Raw genomic sequence first — 23460 nt, 5'->3', positions numbered from 1 at the left:
ATCAATGATTCAAAAATATTACTTCCGTTTCTATAATTGTACACATGTTCTGGTGTCTCTGCTGATCTCCCATATCGTGACTCAGAACATTTTGCTAATTGTGTTTCAATACCTTTGTCAGATATTTAGTGGTATGTAACTGAATACTTCAGTCAAATTCCCCTTTATGGAACTGAAAAATTCATAATTAAAATTAACAGACTAAAGAACCATAAAATAATGCTTTTTTTCTTTTCCATGGGAAGGAAATGGATTAGGACATACTAAGTCACACCGAAATTTTATGCTCTTTCTCTTGGTATTTACCAAAGGAACAGGGCAAGTTACCCATGCATAGATCACTTGAGAAGACTCTTGTTGTGCAGAAATCTGATTATTTATATCCCATTAGAGAATTAGAGAATGAAGATCCCATACCTCTTCAGGTCTTTGCTGGAGTTAAAACATGTCTTTGATGTCAATTTAACCCATGTTAGACGTGAGACAAGTTGTGCAATTTTTAAAACGCCTTACCTACTTCATTTTTCACAGAATGAGCCTCTCATTTCATTCAGCCACCTTGTGCATAATACTCTTCAAGCTCTTAAGAAATTAGGACCTTGGAGGAAGAGTTTGTGGTTATACCTGAATAGAGAACATCACAAACCTGCCTTAGAAATTGGAAGAGTTAGTATAGTTCTCTGAGGTAAGTTGTAAAAGTTTACATAGCTATTTTGAAATATCAGGGCACTGTAGAGATGGCTCAGTGGTTCAAGGCACTTGCTTGCAAAGCCCTGTGGCCCGGGTTCAAGTTCCTAATACCCTTGTAAAGCCAGAAGCACCAAGTGTTGCGTATGGCTCAAGTTGAGTTGCAGGAGTAGGAGGTCCTGGCATGCCTGTGCTGTCTCTCCTTCTTCCTTCCTCCCTCCCTCTTCCCCTCCCCCTCCCTTCTTCCATCCCTCCATACCTCAAATAAATAAATAAGATTTTTTTTTTAAAAAAAAGAAATGTCAGATTCACTGATCCACCAACAATCCAAAGCAGATGTAAGTTGAAGTTGGGTAACTTACCTTGAACACTCTAAGAACAAATTCATAATCCAACTTTGATGGTGTGGCAGAGAAGTCTAACAGGATTGTGTGTGTGTGTGTGCATAAATACCAGGCTGGAGAGATGGCTTAGCAGTTAAAGGCACGTGCTTGCACAGTCTGATGGCTGGGCTTCGATTCCCCAGGACCCACTAAGGCCAGGCCTGCAAAGTGAAACATGGGTCTCAAGCTTGTTTACAGTGACAGGAGACCCTGGAATGTCCCTCCTCTTTCTCTGTCTGCCTATTTCTCTCCATCTCAAATATAAAAAAAATATATATGTAGCAAATAACTGATAGCATCAATGTATTTCGAACTTTCATTCAAATAATGAGCTATTTATCTTCTTGGTATCATGTCTGATGAGGTGAAGCACTGAGTAAGATAGAGTGGCATTCTTGCAGGCTTAATTGGTTCCGTGCGCATGTGCACATATGCTGAGCAGACTACGCCTATGCTGTGGTCCATGTTTCTCAACTTCCTATCATCATAGCCCTAGGCTTCTGTCATTGCATGATTTCCTATGGTGCTCTCAGGGTTGAAATCCCTAGTACTCACTGTGTACTCTGAGCACAGTGGACGTGCCTCCCTTTGAGAGAATGGCCTGAAGAAGACACTCACAGGCTGGAGAGGTGGCTTAGCGGTTAAGGTGCTTGCCTGCGAAACGTAAGGACTCACGTTTGACTCTCTAGGTCCCACGTAAGCCAGATGCACAAGATGACGCAAGCATGCAAGGTTGCACATGTGCACCAGAGGGCACTTATGTCTGGAGTTTAATTGCAGCAGCTGGAGGCCTTGGCATGCCAGTTCTTTCTCTCTCATTCTCTCACTTGTGCAGTTAAAAAAAAAAAAAAAGGCAGTCTGTTGGGCTTGTCTCACAAATCAAACAAAGAAGATGCCCAGTAATATTCGTCAATGATCCTATTTGTCCAAATTAAAAACTTAAAATTAAAGATACTAAAATTAAAAAAAAAAACAAATTATTGCCTGGAGTGGTGGCTTAACAGTTAAGACACATGCCTGCAAAGCCTAAGGGCCCAGGTTTGATTCTCCAGGTCCCACATAAGCCAGATGCATTTGGTGACACATGCATCTGGAATTCATTTTCAGTGCCTAGAGGCCATAACACATCCATTCTCTCTCTCTCTCTCTGTCTGTGTGTGTCTAATAAATAATAAAAATATCTTTAAAGAAACAAATAACAAAGTTATCAAAGTATAAAGCAGTTAGCCTTTCCAGTGACCCTATCTTTTCATTTTAAAATTCTTTCCCCTGACACCAACAAAAGCTCTACTTGGCATCTAGACAGGCTATCTAGTGACTTTTGCAGTGCACACAGCTCTGTTTAGCACAGAATATTAGACGTGGCAGAGAGAGCGCAGAACCCCCCTGTGAGTAGCATTAGTGTCACCTGGGAACCATTAAAAATAGAAATTCATAGACTCTGCCCCTCATTCACAAAATCAGAAACTTAATGAGATACGGCCTCATGAGGACTATTTACCAAGCCCTGGCATGGTTCTCAGGTACGCTGAAGTTTGAGAAATCCTTCTGCCATAATTTCGTTTCACTATAATAGCACTGAAATTAGAACCAACTAGGCTATCATATTCTATACTCTTATATTACACAAAACTTCAGAGTCTGCCTACATGCTGCTGCCCCCTAAACTGGCATTGCAGAACATTTTCCCAAGTACTATTTATACAACTGCCAACTTTACACCCCCATTTGGCTGTTTCACAAGTACCTCACACTTACCGGTCCAAAGCAGCCCTTGCTTATCTTCTCTAGTCTTAAACGTCTCAGCAAGTGTGTATCCTTTTGCCCTGCTATTCCAACTATGAGCCCAGGAATTGTTTTCCTCTTCTGCCTCATCTTCATTATTTAATTTAGCAAACAACATCATCCCCACTTTAATATATAATATAATATAATATTTTATTATAATATATTATATAATATATATATGTATATGTATATATGTGTATATATATGTATGTATGTATATACGTATATACATATATACATATATACATATATACATATATACATACATATATACATATATATATATATATATATGAATGAGAGAAAGAGGCAGAGAGAATGAGAGAGAGAGTATTGGAGCACCAGGGCCTCCAGCCACTGCAAACAAACTCCAGACATGTGCGCCACCTGTGTTTCTGGCTTACGTGGTTCCTGGGGAATTGAACCGGGATCCTTTGGCTTTGCAGGCAAATGCCTTAACTGATAAGCCAGCTCAGCAGCCTTAATTTTTCTTTTTTGTTTTTTCGAGGTAAGGTCTCACTCTAGTCAATACTGACCTGGAATTCACTATGTAATCTCAGGCTGGCCTCAAACTCATGACGATCCTCCTACTTCTGCCTCCTGAGTGCTGGGATTAAAGGCGTGCACCACCACACCTGATTTAGCCTTATTTTAAAATATATATATATTATTTATATATTTATTTGCATCATCCCCACTTCTGAGATAACTGAATAATTCTTTCAATGCAACCTGTAAACTCTTTCCTTTCCTTAGACCAGTTCCTCTTTGACTCTTCAGCCCTGCAAAACCTAGCTGTGTATAGTCCTTGATAGATTTTCATAGGCTTCCTTTTTGCAGAGCTCAGATCCCCAAGTCTTCACCTGCTTTACTCAGTTAATACACACTGTCTGGCCTTCTCCACCCTGGCTGCCTCCCTTTTATTTCTAAATATGAATTGTTCTTTCTGGGTGTTTGGGCAAATGAGGCTCTTTGTTTGCTCTCAAAACACCTCCCTGTGCTTTCAGGAGATTGCTTCTGGCCTCTTGAGGTCAGCTGAAGTCAAGGGCCCCCAATACTTGCAACAAATTATAAATTAGGAGTAATTTTGATAAGTACTCTTATATGGATCTCGCTCTTAGATTCAGCTCCTTTGATCTGCTGTAGGGTCACTGGCTCATGTGTGTCTGAAGCTCTCCAGGTAACTTCAATATGCAAGATTTAGAACTCCTGGTTTTAAAGGTCATTTCCTCAGCAAGGTCTTCCTGAAAGTGACAGTCTCCTTGTTAACATTCCTAATTTACTACCTTTTTTGCTTCTAGCCTTTATTACACCTTTGATAAAAATGTTATATTCATCATTCCTGTGAGATTTCAGGTTCTGCGAGGGTAGAGACCTTCTTCTTGCATTGTCTCTAAATTCAGTTATAGCTTTTCTGGCATAGAATTAGCACTCTACAGATAATTGTGGAATAAAGGAATGGTTCAAAAGATGTCAAAGTTGGTGGGATAATATTTTATACTTTTATAATATGATTATAAAATGTGCAAAATGTATCATTTGTGAATATAGCTTTAAACAAATGAAAAGAAGTGCTTAATCAGCCAACTAGTATGGAAAGCTCAAATTCACACTGGTTTTTCCATTTACTGTTTATTAGGAATGTTATATAAATTGTGTTCTAAGAAAAAAAAATAGATGCAATGTTAGAAAGCTATTACTACAAAGTCCAGCCTTTTCAGTAATAGAGGCAGAGTATGGGACCTCCTGTATCTACTTCCCCATAGATGGTTGTTGGTGGCAAAGTATTATATCACCTCAGGGAGAAGTCTTGACGCATCCTCAGGAGCTTGTCAAGATTTCTTAACTATAACCATCATGTCACTATATCACCGAGGTAGAGATAGGCTTTGGTTTGAATATGACATTCCTACCAAAACTCACATTGAGGGTTGATCCCCAAATAATAGTGTAGAGGTAGAACATTTAAGAGGTAATTAGGTCACAGGGCTAAATCTTCATGAAAAGGTTGGTGTTCTCATGAAAGTGGCTTCTTTCTTTTTTATGATTTTTTAAAAATTAATTTTGTATTCAGTGAATGCAGTCACGTTGATACCATTGTTAGCCTCCTCCCTGTCCTCCCCTCTCTGCAGGGACCCTCCCCGTTGGGGACTATGGGCCGGGCATTGTGGGCTTAGCCATCACTTATGGGTAGGAGGAAATGTCTTTGTGTATCACAACCCAGTGGTGTGGCTCCGACATTCTTTCCACTCCCTCTTCTGCAAATTTCCCTGAGCCATGTTGGGTTCATTTTAGTTCTATTTCAGTGATGAGGTCTTGGGAGCCTCTGTGTCTCTGGATCTCTGGTTTGGTAGGAGTTGAGTGTTCTCTGTGTCTATCTCCTTCACCCTTGTGCTGGCCCCAGATTCACCGAGAAAACAGCATCCTTGCTTGTTTCGGAAAGTGTCTTGTTTCTTGAGATGCTTGTTGTAAGCAGGTCTTGGGCCATTCTCCTGAACTTCATTACCATAAACTAAAATAAACCTTTCTTTAAACTTTTTCAGTCCAAGTATTATATGATAGCAATAAAAATCACACTAATGCAGATGTCATGTACAATTTCTACACTTTCTCCCAGTTTCTTCATTTCTAGACCAAAAATGACACAGTAACTAAGAATCGTGTGTTCTCAGTCACAGTGCCGCTCCATGAAAGGAAGTAGCCGCGCGCCTGCCCTGTCCTGCGACCCGTTATTCCGGGGCTGTGCTGGACGTGTTTGTAGCCACTAGACATGGCTTACCACCCCCTCTGCCCACAGCAGAGTTTCTCCTCAATACATTAACTCTAGGAGAATTAGTGAATTCATTTATTGAGAATAATCTCCTCACCACCAAAACTAGCATATTCACTTGATAACAGCTCCTAGCACAAAAACAATAATTACAGATATTAATCATCATTCAACGAGTCAGGGTGCCCTTGCTTTCTGAGAAAGGATTCTCAAATCAGTGGCCAAATTCTAGGCTTGAATTATCTGTGGGCTTGAAAAATCTCTCTCCAACGTAGTATTCATTCATTCATTTGTAGTATTGTCCTTAAGTCAGGGTTACAAAATTTCCAGCAGGATTATTGATGTTAAAACCCTACCTTGTTAGTGCCTCAGAACATCAAGGCATCTTGGGAATTCCAAAATGTTTATAACAGCAATGGAATGAAATGACTCAAGCAATGGGAAAATGGAAACAGATAATCATAGAAACATGGGCCAGGATTTTCGCCTGCCTTCCTAGTTAAGGTTAGAGAAGCATTTCCCCAGCATTAATACCAGAGCAACTGGCATGTGGCCTGAGCAGGGCAAAGCTGACTCACTGATTCAAGTGATAGGAAGAGTAGATACTCCCAAGTATAATTGAAGACAGTTTTCTGCCTGCAACACTAGTGTACTTTGAAGTGTGTTCAAAGGAAATTATATTTCATCTTAATGTCAGTATGAATGTAAAAAAAATCAAGGAAACGTGCTTTCAAGTCAACTGGGTAAAAGAAATACTCCACTTAAAAAGTAACTAATAATCAAAATTGATATTGCACACAGAGTGGAAGTGAGATAAATATTGCCTCATTGGAAATTTGATAGACCTTTAAAGAAAAAGCCATTCATTTTAGGCTCTATTGACTTGACAGTTAAAAATAAAAGGAGAACCTTTTCCTTTTTACAAATTCAAACAGAGTTGTATTGTACTTTAAGAAAGTCTTTTTTTAATTTTTTTAAAAATTTTTTGTTTATTTATTTATATGAGAGAGATCGAGAGTGAAAGAGGCAGAGAGAGAGAGAATGGGCGCGCCAGGGCTTCCAGCCACTGCAAACGAACTCCAGATGCATGCGCTCCCTTGTGAATCTGGCTAACGTGGGTCCTGGGGAATCGAGCCTCAAACCGGGGTCCTTAGGCTTCACAGGCAAGCTCTTAACTGCTAAGCCATCTCTCCAGCCCAAGAAAGTGTTTTTTTTTTTAAATAAACATGTTTAATAAACATGTTCTTGACCATAATATTTTCATGAGAGTATAAGGACAATGAGGTGAGAGGGAAGACTGCAAAACCAGAGATACTAACAGGCTATGATGATGATGGAGATCATAATTGAGATTGCAAACATGAAGGAATTGTGTGGATTTATGGTCTTGTTGTATATAGATGCTATGATGGAAAGGTCAGATTCCCCAATTAAAATTTTCAGACATAAAAAGCACATGTCCTTAAAAATATTCATAATCCAAGTGAAAATCACAGAGACTTGTCAAGATTTGTAGATTTACAAAATATGTTCTTTTTGGCTGGACATAGTGGTGCACGCCTTTAATCCCAGCACTCAGAAGGCAGAAGTAGGAGGATTGCCATGTGTTTGAGGACATCCTGAGACTATATAGTGAATTCCAGGTCAGCCTGGTCTAGAGTGAGACCTTACCAAAAAAATAAAGTTTTTCTTTTAAACACTAAAATCTTTAGATCTGTTAAGATACCAATCCTAGTTCTGAAATAATTAAAATTAGAACCTAATTCAGATGATTATTTTATTGAATTTGGGTAATATTTCATATTATTTTGACTTGGCAGGGGGAAAATAAAATTTATGTGCTTCATGAAACTTGGTATTAATATCTGATGTTAAGTAATGTTTTTGAAAGCAGGAAAATATCATTTAGCAGTGTTTATCTATTTTGTAATGTAAGATTTAGATAATAAATATTATGTTATGAATTTCTAGTTCAGTCCTACGTTACAGTTCTACATTACAGTAACTGATTTTCTTTTTGGAAGTGAGTCTCTTACCACAGAAAACTCAATGTGTGACATCTGCTTGTCAGTTCTGGGAAATGCCCATAATGTGGAAAAGACATTTGCTGGAGGCTAGCTACTGTGCTCACAGAAGTGTCTAGAAAGTGGTTCCCCTGGTGGAGGCACACCTCCTCTAGTGAGGAAGGCAGATGAACACTGAAGGGTTGGTAAGGTGGTGGGCACCAATCAATACTGGGCAAAATAGAAATAAATTTGGATATAATATCACCTGATCAATTAAAACATACTCTTTCTCTGATTTCTAGGAGGGTGGTTTGGGCATAGGGAACTCTCAGCTGTGGGGCTAAATTTTAGTCACCCTACTGTGCAAGTGTTAGGGAGAAAAATTCATTGTTTTCAGTATACATACCAGGTCGTCTAAGATGTAGGTGGGGACTAAGTCACAAACAGGCAAATGTAACTTAGGCCCCTAAGAGGTCTCATTTCTAAGCTTTCATGCTTTTTTATTTCCTCCAAGAAGGTTTTGCCTAATGTCCATCTAGAGATAGAGGCAAATTATGGGATGACATTATCTGGGAGGAACTGGAAAAAAAAACTCTTATGCCTCAAAATGTATCTTCCTGTTTTATTTAAAATTCCTCATTCTGAAGGATATACATGAAGAATTTGTCAATATATAAATTATATGTATGTAACATGTATGTATTTATATATATACATATACACACACACATATATAACATGATGTATGTTTTGCTAAACTATGAACATTTTTTGAATGTGAGTGCCTCTGCAATGGCTTACAAATTCTGTTCTGAATTATAGCTCAAGGGTCAGTCAATACAGTTCTTTCTTAGACCGCTGATGGCTTGCTACAAAGCACATAGCCAGAGAGACTAGCCAGGGAGGATACGAGGGTTCATGAAGGAAGAGCCCCTGGGTCTGAGGGATCACTAAGAGGCAGCCCAGGAAGGGAGAACAGGGCTTGTGAAGAAAAGGAGAAGGGCGGTTTGTCGCTCCTCACTAGGACTTAACAAAGCTAATCCCTGCATTTTCACCAACCTACAACCTTTCAGTTACTTTAATTAAAATTAAATTTTAATGCATCTGAAATTGTTGAAATTAAAATTAATTGGAATTTCTGCTGGCTTGTTGTGCAGGTCAGAGTTTCTTGTGCAGGTGACTCTGAGGCTGGGTGAGGGAGGCGTGATGCTGGTTAATGACAGAAGTGCTGAGCACTTCATGCCATCACCGTGGCAGCTCCTAGAAGGCGCAGCCCATACATAAAGATGAATCTCCAAAAAGGAAGAAAGAACGACATACTCAAAATAGTTACTCAGAATAGTCTATTCTTCTTTTCTGCTTTATTATTCATATAATTCATATTTCATTGATATTGAGAATAACGAGCACAATTTGTGTCAATAAAGGCGCCCCACACCTATGTGAGGCCTTGCGGCAATACTTCTCATGCTCAGTCCTACCCCCCTTCAGCACTGAGCTGAAAATCAGTTCTCCTAGAATCACGGATATGGGCAACAAGGCAGAAGCTGGATTCAAAGACAAATCACAGATTAACTTGGACTGCATCCAGCTGCGGCACCACGGGAAGCAAACGATGCTTGTAAGGTTATTCTCCACTCCAGCCACCCTTATATTTTGTGCTGGTCACTCAGTCCCTGATGTCCACAGGAATCAGTGAGTTCAACATGCCAGGGCTCTGATTCCGTGTGGTAATGGGAGGGGTATTATTCAAGAGGGAACTCTACCCCTTACTTCACGAGAAGCACATTTGGCAAATGACAAGAATGGACCATTTGCTGCCTTGCTCAGCGTTCATGACCTGGGGGCCTCCGAGAGCCCTGCAAAGCCCCCCAGCCGCGAATCTCAGGGCATACCACTGCTGTATATGGAAACACACTGGCCCTGTGTGTTAACTGGGATTACCAAGGACTGTGATGACGGCGTCTTGATCCTCAGAGGCTCTGCTTTGAAGCTAAAGGGCATGGCACAAGCACACTTATGTAACTTAATTTGGTAATAATGGCATGCTTTTCTGGTGACAGGGCAGCCTGTGGGCACCCAGGTTTATACTTGTCATACTGTGGACATTTGATACGATATTAAGTTAAACCCTGGCTTCTCCATTTGTCTAAATGTTGTCACTTAAGCCCCAAACACTTGCCATGAGTAGAGTTGGAATGCGATGTAAAGGTAATTAGGAATTTGCCCTTTTGCTTTTCCATTGCTGGAATTCACTTGTATTTTCTTTCTGGAGGTTCTCAAATGATTTGGCACTTTATTACTTACTCTTAATTTCCAAATTAAAGTGAATGTTTTGAAGATATTACAAGTCAAAAGCAGATAGCACTGCTTAGCTTTCTAGACCCATAGACTATTAAGGTTCAAAACAATCTTAGTAATGAGTTACCCTAATTCTTTTACCAGGACATACAAACTTAAAATAAAATCATTGGACCTTAGTGTCAGAATCAGATTCACAGGCTCACCTGGCCACATAGCAATGGCCAGGTCAGGGGAACTCTCTGAGCCTAAGTGACCTCACTGTATAAACAATGTCAGCAGGGAGCACTGGAGTGATGGTGCCAACACGTGATGTATCCATGCAAAGCTTCACCTTAGTAAAAACATAAAAATAAAGCAATGTCAATTATACGTTCCTTGTCACATCTGTGTGATCCATGCAAAGTACCCTAGTATGTACACATGTGCTTATGTCTCAGGCCTGGCTCAGAGTCTTAGGTCAATAGAGTGTTTTTTTTTTTCTTTTTGATTGTACAATAATATTTCTTGTTTCAATTTTAACTGAATTTTACAGTGATATATATATATACACACACATATATATACATATATATATATATATCTATCTATATATATGGTCATTTTAAGAATAATGCTTTGTTTACACTTTTCTATGTTCTGAGGATGCAAGAATAGCTATAAAGTCAGATAATAGAAATCTAGCTAGAAAAGAGAGTAAGATAATACAGGAGTCATTAGGTTTTAAATTTCCACAGAGTAGGTATAGAGCAAAGAAGCACAGGAAGGAAACTCAATTCCTAACCATTCCCTGGGATGGAAATGGGACTTGAAATCTAATTCAGATTATACTGTGAAGGGTGAAGATTTAAGAGAGACTCAATGACTGAGAAATGAAAGGTTTTAATATGAATAGTGTAATCCTAGTCAACATTTGTCATAGTAAAGAGCCAGAGGGCAAGCTCCTGAACTAACTAAAAATGGATTCATCAAACCATTGTCTGAAAAGAAGTGAAGAGGTGAAAGGTATATTTCTTCCCTACTTAAATCTTTCCCTGTGCTAAAGACATATAAATTGTCAGATTTCAAAGATGACTTAAAGCACTTTAGAACATTCATTTTATCCCTACAGCAATATCAATGCATTTATTCACTATGTATTGTAAGCATGCATTCTGTTGTTCAAGAAACCTCCATTGTGCATGTACTGATGCTCTTCTACTTTCTAGGGTGTATAACTGTGAATAAAAAGAGAAAGTATTGGTGGTTTTTTTTGTTTGTTTGTTTGTTTTACTAAAGAGAAGGGACACACACTCATGCTGCTGCATGCCAAAAGAAATCCAAAAAAGGTACAGCAGAGAAGCAGTGTCCATGTCAGGACGTCCATGGTAGAGTGGCCTCGCGGTGCTGAGTGAAAAGAAGGAGACAAATATGGCTTCAGAGCAGCTGAGGAGTGGGGAAGGATTAGATGTAGACACAGGGGCAGGGAAACCACATCTTCAAAGCCCTGGAGAACAGTGTGAGGACTTAGGACTTTTTATTCACTTTAGAGCACTTCATTAAACATAGATTCAAGAATGGCAGCAAAGGGTAGGGAGATAGCTCAGCTGTAGAACTATTATGAAGGAAGAAAGGGAGGGAGGGAAGAAAGGAAGGAGGGAAGGAGGGAGTCAGGGAGGGATATGGGGAAAGAAATACAGAAAATGGCAGCAAAGACAATTAATCCAACTTGTCTCAAAGATTTCTCCTGCCTATGCACCCTTCATTGTTCTGGCCTTGTTTCCTTACCAAAGTCCTCATCTGGTCTGGGCTCCTTCCCCTCAGTGATGCTGAGTCTCTGCCCTGGTCCCCACACTCATCTGTCACCTGGACTCTTGCCGTGAACTCTTAACTCTTTCATCAGCTTAGGTCTCCGCTATCTCAAACCCATCTTTCTTCCTGCCAGCGGATAGCTTTAAAATCTACTCATCTGTCTCACAGCTGAAATGGCCTTTGAAGCTTGCTGTGCCTTTTCCAAAGTCTGGCTCCCTACAGCCCAGCGTCATTGCCCGGGTCTATCCTCAAGCTTCCCCTCCGCAGCCTGAGCTCCCCGTGGCCTGAATGCGTTCTCAGGACTGACGCCAGACGCCTGTAGTTCATCTCTCTGGCTGCACTACAATGATTTCATATTTGAAATCCCTCATGCTCTTCTTGAACCTTGAGACCCGGCACAAATTCCCCTTCTCCTGAGGCCCAATCTGTGTGTGAGTGTGTGTGTGTGTGTTTTCTAGGGATCCAATGTATTCTTCTGGGTGGCAACGATGCTCTCCATCAGAGCCGGTCTTGTCTTTTGATTGGGTTTTACATATGTTTATTTCTGGCAGATGGTAGTTCCCAAAGCACAAAATAACACTGAATTTTGCCCTCTCCCACTGGCACTTAGGGGCATGCTTTGTTCCTGGAAGTGCCTACTGATTTTTAACATAAATAGATGAGTAAATCACTGAGTACTTGGATATAAGTATGTTAAGTATAATTACTATGAGGTACAGCAGTAAAGAGAGTTATCACAGGCACTTTTGGAGTCCTCTTCATTAATAAAACTTATGCAGCTATTTTCTGTTGATCAAATATTTTGGTTTTAAGCTTTGTTCTTTGGTAAGTTAAAAGGGATCAAGTACATGGTCTTAATGATCCTTGTGGATCTGAGGCACTCTTCACTCACTCACTATTGCCTATTAAGGTGCCCACAATATGCAGAGTATATGACTTTACTGAAATGCAAGTTGTCATTTTTTATGCTTTTATTCAGTTTGTATGATGCAGCTCTAAATAGGGAATACGATATTCCTTTCTAGCTTGTTGTAAGCTTATAAGATTACAAGATGTTCAAGTGCAGCCTCAATGCACAGCATTAAAGGAATTCAAGACAGAAAACGGATACTAGAAATTTAAAATAGCAGTTGATACTCACTTGACATCTTAATTCCACCACAGACATGGAAAAACCCATGTCATCCTTTCTTGGTCAGATCAGGGGATTTAAAAGGGTATCCTGTTACTATACATGCTGGAGCAGAGCCATGGAGTTGCTAAAATAATATGTTTTTATTCTGAAACAAATTCTTTACACTTAAGAGATAAAAAGGCAATGGTATTTATACTGCTTGAAGTCAAAATCTTATCAGAGTAGGTGCAAGGAGTGAAGTTCATCATGGAATTGGCTAACATAAAAATAATATCTTATAATCTGCCTATATTTCTTCAAAAGTAGAATTTATATAAGCAAAGAATCCTGTCTTTGAAGTTGGCTCTCAACATTAGGGAGAACTGAATGCCCTAGAATGTTATTTTAATTTTAATTTTTTAAACTCTTTATTTATTTGGAAGAAGACAGCGGGGAGAGAGAAAGAGATAGAGAGAGAGAAAACAGGAGTGGGTGAATAAACTGGTATGTTATTTTCTACAAGTGAGTTGAATTTGAGATTTTTCCAGATTAAGATGGTATAATTTATACTATTACCTTCTGTTTCACTCCACTTACTCTCCTTCCTTGAAATTTCACAAATAAGAATATGCTGTGATGCAATGCCTCTCAGTGTTATTTGGATCAGAATCAGTCTTGACAGCAGATTTAGAAAATAGACAGAGAAATCTCTGTCTGTAGAAAAAGATCACTAGAAATGATCCAACCTTAAGAGAAGGCATGCGGAGAAGAGAACCCCAGTGGCCTTGCTGTTTTATTTTTATTTTTTGGTTTTTTGAGGTAGGGTCTCACTCTAGTTCAGGCTGACCTGGAATGAACTATGTAGTCTCAGGGTGGCCTCAGACTCATAATGATCCTCCTACCTCTGCCTTCTGAGTGCTGGATTAAAGACATGTGCCACCACACCCCGCTAGATTCTTAATTGTTTTAAGTACCTTTAAAATAATATTCACCTGAGTTCTCAACTTAATTATTTCAAAGTAGTAGCCTTTGTGGTTATCTGTAACTTTATTGTATGCACAATGTCATTTTTTCCCCTCTGGTTGATTTTAAGCTTTTTTTTTTCTTTATATTTAGTATTGACCAACATGTTTTACACGTGACTAGGAATAGTTTTCTGCCATTTTCTTTTTGAGTTTAGCCAGCTCCTTTGATTGGCAATTTTCTATATTTGAACAAATTTTGGCCTTTATTTTCATAAATATGGTTTGCTTTTATTTTGTGTTTAAACATTTATTTTAATATTTATTTGACAGAGAGAAAGAGAGTTGAGAGAGAGAGCAAGGGGGAGAATAGGCACACTGCCATCTACAACAGCTGAAAATGACCTGCAGGCACTTGTACCATTGTGTGAATTGCTTTATGTCAGTTCCCGCCAACTGGACTCAGGCTGCCAGGCTTCGCAAGCCAGTGACTTTCACCACTGAGGACCGTCTCTCCAGTCTGCTTTTGTTTCACTTTGACACTTCAGTCACACGCACACGAGGCTGCTATGTTTTTATTGTGAATTTTAATCCATGAATATACTTTAATTTGATCAGAATTCCTTCCCATGACCTTTTTTGATCTCCCCCACCCCAGTCCCACTGAGGCTCCTCCTTGTCCCGAGTACTCCGTCTTCTGTCTTGATGTCTCACTCCTTTCTTTCTCTCTGCTCTCCTCCAGCGTGCGTGTCAGAGTGCTAACGCGCTCCGTATGGTGCGCGTCCTTTAGAGGTAGCAGCCTCCGCAGTGAGGCCGCAGGACATTCGCTCCGTGTCCCGAAGATAGCGTCCTGCCACCCCGTGACTCTTACGTTCCTTCAGCCCCTCTTCCGTTATGTCTCCTGAGCTTTGGAGAGTATGGTGTAATAAAGACGTCACATTTAGGGCCGAGCACTCAACAAGCTCTAGTTTTTAATAGCCTCCTAGGCTTAGATATATATCTCACTATATTTTTTAAATATTTAAAATCCTTTTTTCACTGTGTCCACTTTAGGTAATTCCTGTTGCTATGTCTTAAAGTTCAATAACATCTTCTCATATAATGTCTGAGTTATTTGGAAGCAGAATGATCCTTTCATTTTTTTTTTTTTTTTTAAATCTTAAAGTTGTTAGGTGAACTAGAACAGCATTCAATCTAGGGCTAATTGTATTTCACTTCTGAGGCCACACTTTTGAATCCACTTACTTCCTCATGAAGGTTTGCCAGCATCACCAGAGAGGAGACAATAGTACCACTCCTGTGTGAATTCTGAGGATTAAAAGTTGCTTTATTCTATTGGGGGAATTCTCCCTAGCTTTTTTTAGTTGGCATACCCTGGTAAGTACTTTTTTTAAAAACATTTTATTTATTTTTTATTTTTTATCTCTCTTTATTTATTTTATTTTCATTTATTTTTATTTTTGATTAGTTTTCTATTCTGCAAGTACAGGCAGTTTGGTACCATTATTGACTCATCCATGACCTACCCCCCTCCCCACTGGCCCCTCCTTGTTGAGGTATATGGGCCGTGCATTGTGGAGTTAGCCCACAGTTATTGGTACGATAAACGGCTCTGTATATCATGACTCAACATGTGGCTCTGACATTCTTTCCACCCCCTCTTCCGCAAAATATCTCTGAGCCATGTTGGGTTCATTTTTGGTCTGCTTCAGTGATGAGGTGTTGGGGGCCTCTGGGGCTCTGGCTGTCCGATTTGGTAGGCGTTGATTTTTCTCTGTGTTGGTCTCCTTCCCTCTTGTGCTGGTATCCAGTTCATCAGGAAAACAGCACCCTTGCTTGTTTCGCCAATTTTCCTTAGTTTCAACCAGGGCCCTTTTGAGGTATGATGGGTGGCTCTCTTCTTAGGATCTGCATCTATCTGAAAAAGAGAAGCAGATTCTCCATTGGAGAGTAAGTTAGCACCAGGACAAATGAGATAGCCCTCACTTTTACCTTTTTTCCTCATTTTCTTTGGGGGCACTGACCTGTAACTCCAAGTACCAGCATGGGGCTATCACCCACAATGAACTTTTGAACAGAGAAACCTCCAAGGTTTTCTAAAAGAATGACAGATTTCTGTCAGAGTACTTGATGACCCACCAAAGGTTAGTGGTATGACCCTATTGCTGAAGACACCATATGCAGCTGACACATAAAATGGAATGGCATGGCTGGAAGCCAGGAGAGAGTCAGTCCCCAGACAGTCAGCGTGTCTAGTGCCAGAAGGTGCTACATGGTAAGTACTTTTGATAGTTGAAGGGAACCCTCCTTAGATCTGAGAGACCTTCTACGTGTCTCTGCTCTCAAGTAGGCTGCCCTGCTGGCAACATCTGTCTTTGATTCTTAGCTCTCTGTTTCCCACCTCACCCTGTCTGGGTTTTCTCTGTGCATTGTGGCCTAAACACTCTTTGAAGATAACAAGCTGGGGCAATTTAGTGCTTACCTTACTTATTTATAACCTCTGAGAGATCACTCTACTTCATTGCTGGATGTTAAATATCTTAAGAACCACTTTTATCTTATATTTTATCTGTTTCAAAAAGGAAGTCAAATTGGTCTTATTACTTAATCTTGTCTGAAAACATAATAGTTCCAACAAGCTTGTTTTATATAGTAAAATTGGTCAGATATTTTTTTTTCTTAGAAATGCAAAGGCCCTACAAGAAACAAAGCCATATATTTTGTGCAAGAACAGATGGAAAGGATCCACATTGTCTTGAAACCTGTCTATTCAGATACAATAGTTAAGCTAGTCCAATCTGGTATCAGACTCAGAAATACCAGAGATTAGAACTCATTAGCTTTCTTCTCAGGTAGTCAGCTGAATGGCAGGGACCCTGAAGAATATCGTTGCCACCCTATCCTGGTGAGACTGGAAGAGGATTTCAGTCTGGTGCATCAAGGTGGTCATAAGAAACAGCTTCCTGATTCTTCCTTCTTAAATGTTTCCCTGGGCCTGTTACCCTCTAGGTGGGCCTTTCTCAGTCTGTGCCCTCTCCCCAGGCACATCCACCAAACAGAGTACTTCACAAACATTTGAACTTGCCTGTGAATTCCTTTGTACAGATTCTGCATGTAAATGAAACCATGCAGGGTGTGTCATTCTGTTTCTTTGACTAAACGTGTCTTCTGGCTCACAGGAATTTCATTTATTTGAAATGTATCTATGTCTACACTACACATCCAACCTATTTGATGCCTGATTTCAAAGACCTCAACCAAGTTACCACTGGATTACTCTGGGCTTTCCTACTCAGAAGCTCCCCCCTCCCCAGGTCTTAAAAATCAATCTTTCAAAATTCACTGTTGTTTATGTTTATGTTTTTTAATTCTTTGCTAATTGTAGACAAGAGCATAAAAGCCGCTAGCTTGGGGAGTTCTAAGCCCATCCGGAGCCCATTTGGGCTTGGTTGACTTTCAACCCTGAAATAGTAATAAGGTCAGTGAAAATTTATAGATAGTTTCAAACAGGCCCTTGTTTATATGTTGAATGGATAACTGATAAACTTCAAATGGACAATATATTATCATTAACAGTAGCCTCCATGGTGTACAATAGATCTGTTGAACTCATTCTTCTTGCTTAATAAGTTTTGTGTTCTTTAACAAATAGCTCCCCAATTTTCTCTTCATTTTCCTGATAACTACCGTACTCTATTTCTGTGAATTCCTTTGTTTAGATTATGCATGTAAATAAAGCCATGCCGGGGCTGGAGAGATAGCTTAGTGGTTAAGGTACTTGTTAGCAAAGCCAAAGGACCCAGGTTCAACTCCCCAGGACCCATGTAAGCCAGATGCACAAGGTGGTGCATACTTCTGGATTTAATTTGCAGAGCCTGCCTCTCTCTCTCTCTCTCTCTATTTCTCAAATAAATAAATAAAAATAAAATAAAGTCACGCTGTGCTTGTCATTCTGTCTCTGACTAAAGTGACTTCCAGTTAAAAGGACCTTTATTTATTGAATTTTATCTGTACATATTTGCCATACTGCAAGTAATTTGGAGTCAGGATAATGACACATACATATAATTCCAGCAACTGGAAGGCTGAAGCAGGAGGATCTCAAATTTGAGGTCAGCCTTGGCAACACAATGAAAGCTTGTCTCAGAAAAAAAAACAAACAAAACAAAACACAAATAATTTGGAAATTTGTTTGAAAGTTTATTCAAAATAAAAATATGGGGAGATTTTCTTTCATATCTCCTTTCTCAATAATAAGAAAAAGAAAAAGAAAAATATGTAAGAGATAGATAGTCTTGAATTGTCCTAAGTCTCTTACAGTCTGGCTGAATAGAACACAGCGGGGCATTCCTTGTCTTCTGTAGGCCACTGTGCGGGTGTCTTATATGCCCTGCATCCTCGGAAACTCCCCTGGTGAAAGAATGATACGAGGCAAATAGCATCTTTGCGTTATGAAAATATCTTATTTTTTTGACTCAAGAAAGGTAAAGCAGACTCTGGAGAAAACCAGCTTCCTTTAGGCATTTTCGGTTAGGGACAGGATCCCAAAGAGGGAACCAGAAGATGTCACCCCCACCTCGGTAGGAATGGAACTCGTGTCTGATCCAGTTTCATCTTCAAAGGCTGCAGCACCCCTTAGCTGCCTCCACGGTCTGGCACACCACCTACTACGTCAGGTCCCCCTTGAATCTGCAATCCAGTTAGGCCTTCCCCTTACATATATGAGTCAGATGAAAAAAAAAAAATCCATGTTAATTGACTATAAAGGCTTGTCCTGGCTAATCTCAGCTCTCTGTGCCCTGGGATCTGTCAGTCTGGACGCATGTAAGTCTGGCTTTCCTCCACCCCTCCGGCTAGATAGAGAAGAGCAGTTTCTTGGCCTGGGGAGTTCCCTGCTGGCCTCCTGTCTGCAGTGAGCCTTGGGTTCCTTCTCTCTCTCGTTACGTGTATGATTTTTCTCCCAGGTCTGTGCCTGCCAGGTGTGTATTTCCTCTAAATTCTGGGCCTGTTATGGGTGTAATTTCTTTAAACTCAGGGTTGACCAAGGGTGCAGTAACTCTCTTGAGTCCCTTTACTCTCATTTCTCATCTGAATGTCCCAGTCTGTCCTTTGTTCCTGTTGCGCTGCTGTTCTTTCTTAAGCCGTTATCACTTAAACTCTTAGCTGTCTTCCATGTGGAGGCGCGGCGTGGGTCCTGTGTCTCCTGCGTGAGTGGGTGTTTCCTTTAAATCTTACTTTGCATGAGCTCTTAGCTCCTGTCTTCTGTGTGCTGTGTCTCCTGCATGAGTGGGTTTTCCTTTAAATCTTATTTTCCATGAGCTCTTAGCTCCTGTCTTCTGTGTGCTTGGGAACTTGCTCCAGCCTTTCCCTTGACCCCAATTTCTCTTAAATGAACCTCATGCACTGTGCGTCACCTCAGACACAGGGTGTGTTTCTTCTCAACCTTTTTGCATAGACTTCTAGATTCTGACTTCCAATTGTGTGAACTGTCATTCCAACATTTCCCTAGATCCCAATTTCCCCTAAGTAAATCTCAGGATTTATGATTTCTCCCTAAATAAACTCAATAATTCATAATTGAACCTCATCACATCTGTTTTTTAATCAATTCTTTGTTAAAATAGAATAAGGATCCAAAATTGGGATTCACAAGTCTAGGAGACCTCTCCTTAATCCTAAAACCCTGCATCAAGGGGACTTTGAGTGTACGCTTCTAGAGCGGCCGCCCTGCAGTGAAATTCTTGACCTCTGTGTGCCTCTTCATCCTTAATCCTAAAACCTAGCATCAAGGGGACTTTGAGTCTACACTTCTAGAGCTGCTGCCCCACAGTGAAATTCTTGACCTCTGTGTGCCTCTTCATTCATTCATTCCAGCTGAGGAATGATTTGATGTCACAGGGGAGGTTAGAGAGAAGCCCTGGGGACTAGTGACTCAGTCTCTTCCTGTGTCTTCCTTGGAAAGCACCCTACCTCCCAGGAGCATGTATTTTTCTCTCCTTTGCCATAACTTCCCAGCAAAATCCATCACGGATTCTGAGATGGTTCTGGGATCCACTGATAGGTAACCCTGCTTGCTCTGTTCCTTAGTCATTCCAGTTAAGGGAGGTGACATTTTGACTCCTATCTTTCTGATTTCTATGTTTATCTCCATTTAGTTTGGGTTTACACAAGAAACAGAATAATCTTATTCAGCCTACTCAAAACTCCTACATTAGGTCTTTTGGGGTGAAAGGGAATAAAGTGTAGACATATATTCCAACTAACAAGCCATCAAGATACGTGTCACTAAGTTAAGAATAATTAGTCTGAGTATAGTCTCTTGATAGTTAAAAGCAATTTGTATCGAAGACTTTTGCTTGTCAACCTTTCCAGTTTTCCCAGTAATGTAACATTACCATTTATAGAGACAGTACCACGAGGCAAGTGTTCTGCTAAATGCTTTGCATATGGAGCTTTGCTTCATTCCCACAACTATTTTAACCATGAGACAACTGTAACTCATTCAGAGGCCAAGCTTCAGAACCATGATATGAATGAAACTTGATTTACTGAAGACAAAACCAAAGCTTTGAAACCACAGGATGTGTCCCTTCCCTGACCCCACAGACCACTTTCCACACTCAACACTGATCTCTCATCACTCATCACCAAGGAGGTACTGAGGGAAAGAAGATTTTTCTCACTTTCTATCATCCTTTTTTTTTTTTTTAAATATTTTTATTCATTTCTTTGCAAGGAGAGAGAGAGAGAGAGAGAGAGAGAGAGAGAGAGAGAGAGAGAGGGAGGGAGGACGAACACCAGGGCCTTGAGCCAATGTGAACGGACTCCAGACGCACAGATACATGCACCACTTTGTACATCTGGCTTTATGTGGGTCCTGGGGAATCAAACCTGGGTTATTAGGCGTTGTAGGCAAGTGCCTTCATTCCTGACCCATCTCTGCAGCCCTATCTTCCTTTTAACTTTGTTACAGAACCCAGGGCATTGCTTTCCCATCACTGTTTAGTTGTCAGTTATGTAGTCTAAAGAAAGTTCTCAAGCCTCTCAAAAGTAAAGATCACATTTTACATATTTTTTAAAAATTATTTATTTATTTATTTGAGAGCAACAGACACAGAGAGAAAGACAGATAGAGGGAGAGAGAGAGAGAATGGGCGCGCCAGGGCTTCCAGCCTCTGCAAACGAACTCCAGACGCGTGCGCCCCCTTGTGCATCTGGCTAACGTGGGACCTGGGGAACCGAGCCTCGAACCGGGGTCCTTAGGCTTCACAGGCAAGTGCTTAACTGCTAAGCCATCTCTCCAGCCCACATTTTACATATTTTTGATGAAACTCATTATGCTCAGTATTCTTCTAAAAGCAGTCTCTTGATCATGTTAATAGTAATCTAGATAATTTGATAAACCTGATTTCACTAGTCACATGTAAAAAGATCTCTCTGTTACTGTAACTAGTTAAAGGGAACACATTCATTGTCTCTATTTTTCCATCCATCTGAAAGGTGCAGTAATCTTTGTTGTAGAGATCTTCTTGAGCCTGCTTTATGTTAAGCTCTTTGGTTAGATTATTTATTTATACACATTAGCTGATTTTCCACCTGAGTTTTTGTGATTTATCCTTTTTTTCTGGGCCCTAGAGTCAAGTGGATAGTGCACAGCAGTCATTTTCACAGTCTTCATTGCCAACACCACTGTCATTTTTGCACAGTGGACTTCAGTGCCTAACCTGCTGTTAAGATGTTGTTATTCTCTCTGTGAGTCACGACCCTTAGCACATCTGTATACAACACGCAGAAATGCGGAGATGTCAGAACCCGAGACACGCGCAGGCCCAGCTCCTGACAAGCGGAGCGTTATTAGCATTGGTAATGAGACTACCTGGGTGTGTGTGTGCACAGGCCCCTGGGTTTGAAATCATTTACATTCACCACACACTGTCTTCCAGCCTAGCTCCTAAGTGAGTCAGCTTTAAAGAAGACAGTGGAAACCCTCCCAGTATAAAGAAAAATTCAGTAGGAACCTATTCATCCTAATTAAGAAAACCTCTCAAATCTGCCTTCTGGCCATTGACACAGTTGTGTGTGGTCCTATTATTTGCACTGACAACAACCTTAGGTTCTACTGGTTGGGGCTCCCCCCTCATCCTCTCCCAACTCTATCGCTCAGCTCTCTTCTTTCTAAATAGATTCTGTTTGACTACAACAGCAAACACTGGGAGAATTTGCATTTCACTCACTGCTTGTGCAGCTACAGGCTGAGCATGACCCTGCCATGAAAACAAATCCAGCCGAAAACCACTTAACAGTGTTGGTTATATAACGATTAGATTTCCGTAAAACATACTTCCCAAGACCAAAAGAAAGAAACGGGATATTTTCACCCTGGGATTATCTTGGTCTAATGTTATGTTTTCAATTCTTTTAACAAAACCTCATTCTTAAGTGGAAATTACAGGAATACAACTTTTGTCCATAGGATCTAGTCAGTGGGAAGCATGTTATACCTTGTGCTAGAAAGTTTAGTGGAAGTTTACAGTTGTAATGTGTTTCCTCTTTTGGTGATTAATATTTTGACTGCTTGAAATGAGGACGTGTAGGAATAGGTGACAACTAGAAATTTTTATGTGTAGGGTAAAAAAAAAGTTCTTGCCCCCATTGCACTTTCTAGTTAATTTTCAAAATTTCGTCTGGAGCCTGTTCTTTGATCTGTTGTATTGTGTTACCTTTCATAACGTCATTGCACAACTACTCATAGTTAAGGGGGGCAGCTTTCCTTTTATTCAGGTCAGACACCAATTTAGAAATTTGGTGTGAAAATGATGAATAATGGATGAACATCTTTCTGAACTGGAGTCCCCAATTCTATAGAACTTGAGAAATTTTCAAAGCCACCTGGCATTCATGAACTTGCATGCCAGGAGGGACCTTCTGAGGGAAGGGTTAGTCTCTCCACCTGCCTGGTGCTCTGCTCGCTGCCGGCTGGAGGTTTTCCCTTCGTTGTAAGAACAAATCAGATTGTCACCTGTGAAGCTGGTGAAATGCATGATTCTAAATTATATTTATATGTAGAAATCCTGTATTTTGTTATCTGCTGACACAGAACCTTGGCATTGCTTCAGGAAGTATAACATATTGCTTTCAGAAATCTTTGATCTGCTAATACTGATCAGCATTAATGTGTTTCTGTTTTCAATAGGATGTTTCTGTCAGGTCATCACATTTTTTTTCTTTTAGAGAGAGCTGTCTGCTTTGATAAACAAATGGCACTGAATTGAGATGTATTCTTCAAAAGATGTAAAGCTATATAAGGAAGAAAAAAACATTGAATATCCATATGAAATACAGTGGTCATTGAAATTTAAGTGTTAAAAATTCTGCCTGAAAGAAATATTTAGTAACTCAGAAGTTTCAAATCAATTACATATTTTTTTTTTTAATCTTAAGTTTATTTATTTGCAAGCAGAGAGAAAGAAAGAAGAGAAACAGAAAGAATGGGCACACCAGGGCCTACAGTCATTGTAAAGGATCTTCAGATGTATGTGCCACTTTATGCATCTGGCTTTAAATAGGTACTGGGGACTTGAATCTGGGTCCTTAGTCCTTGTACGAAAGACCCTTAACCACTGAGCAATCTCTCCAGCACTCAGTTGTATTTTTGACT

The sequence above is a fragment of the Jaculus jaculus genome, chromosome 4 (genome assembly GCF_020740685.1).
Source record: "Jaculus jaculus isolate mJacJac1 chromosome 4, mJacJac1.mat.Y.cur, whole genome shotgun sequence".
NCBI lineage: Eukaryota > Metazoa > Chordata > Mammalia > Rodentia > Dipodidae > Jaculus > Jaculus jaculus.
Note: the sequence above shows the minus strand (reverse complement) of the source record.